The sequence below is a fragment of the Diadema antillarum genome, unplaced genomic scaffold (assembly GCF_040938485.1).
Source record: "Diadema antillarum isolate AM-2024a unplaced genomic scaffold, OU_Dant_1.0 seq00000817_RagTag, whole genome shotgun sequence".
Lineage (NCBI taxonomy): Eukaryota > Metazoa > Echinodermata > Echinoidea > Diadematoida > Diadematidae > Diadema > Diadema antillarum.
The window spans coordinates 771,481-772,966 of record NW_027271695.1 but is presented as its reverse complement, the minus strand read 5'-3'; the positions used below and the strand labels follow the sequence as shown (position 1 = coordinate 772,966).

The 1,486-nt window shown below is 44.5% G+C and overlaps 1 non-coding gene across 1 annotated transcript; it reads left to right on the top strand.

Annotated features, from left to right (window-relative positions):
• The first annotated feature begins 363 nt into the window (after positions 1-363).
• On the top strand, positions 364-436 carry Trnad-auc (transfer RNA aspartic acid (anticodon AUC)). Its single transcript has one exon. It is a non-coding gene; the product is annotated as a tRNA-Asp (tRNA).
• Positions 437-1,486: the final 1,050 nt, after the last annotated feature.

The following is a 1,486-nucleotide window of genomic DNA, read 5'->3' as shown; positions in this document are numbered from 1 at the left end:
AGGGACCGTGTAGACGCACTCGTAGTTAGCTAACCTCGAGGTTAGCTCGATGTTAAGAGCCACGAGATATCTTATGGTTAGCGCTCTAACTACGAGCCGCGGGGTGTCCCACTTGTAGTTAAGCACAAAAATCAACGTATTCAAAGGGGCAGGCGCTTAACCTCGAGGTTAAGATTCGTCGTGTGGACGCACGTCGTAGTTAGGGGGCAAGAGCTTAACCTCAAGGTTAGGGCCTGTCGTCTGAACGTAACTAATGATTCTTCCATCGAGATGTTATTACATTGCAACTGATTGGCAAATTTGCATAAATATGCAGTGCCTGCTGCTACAAGGGAGAACAACTATCACTGGCTATCGGGCAGAAGCTCGGTAGTCTAGTGGATATGATGCCTGTCTATCAATCAGGGGGCCGTGGGTTCGAATCCCACCCGAGTATGTATGCCAATGAATTTTTATCATGACTGTTACTCAGACACTGAATAATCAGTGTTCATTTTACATCCATGTAGGGAAATTTGTTGCAAGTCTCATTTAAATTGAGAATAGGCATAGCGTAGTGAACCTTGCCCATCCCCCCCCCCCCCAAAAAAAATATATATATATTGATACATGTATACTCTTCTGTAAACATGGTTATATACACTGTATATGGTGAATGTATATGTCCATTTTTGGAATTGGACATGTAGTACATTCAGCCACTTAAATTAATTGCAGGCATTCCATTTACGAAACATGTCTCATGCTAATTGAGTTACACAATGTTTTCTGCATCAGAAAGCATACCACGATCACGTTTATCCCTGACATGTTTTGTGTATCACGTAGGGCCATTTGTTGCTCAGAGGTGTTTCTCTATCGAGCTTTGACCTCCCAAGCGTGATTGAGTAAAGATAGAGCATAGTGTGATCTCATGTTCACATTTAACATTGTGCATGATAACATGAGCCTTCTCTTGCATATAGGCAAAATAATCACGAACAAACAGAAGTTGCGCTTTTGATCAACAGGCCTCGGAGTTTTGCGACACGGCTGTTACGGGGAATATTGTTCGTAGTTGGCAGTCGGCAAGGAGACCCCTTTCAGTGACTATTCAGGTTGTAATGTAACTCATGCGTAAAGACAATTTGGAGAGTGTTTCCGGGAAAGATGATTACGCTACACAGACAAGAAGTTTTGTCAACTGAAACCTCCCTCGTATATACGCAGACCGCTTCCAAGCCATCATACCACACCACTCGCTCCTTCGCTTACAGGAGAGGTGCATGGTGTAACTCTTTTTACACCTGTTCTCACCGAGCCAGCGGTCACGAACTCAATGGAGGGCCATCTTTTGCAACATCACACACTACCACAGTGGTAAATCTCTTTTCCTATCTTTTTTTTTTTTGGGGGGGGGGGGTGGGGAGGGGCTAAGGTGGGCGTGTCCAGCGGAAATGAAATCATTTTACACCAGCTTGAAGAGGAGCTCCTGTGCAGCTACGCA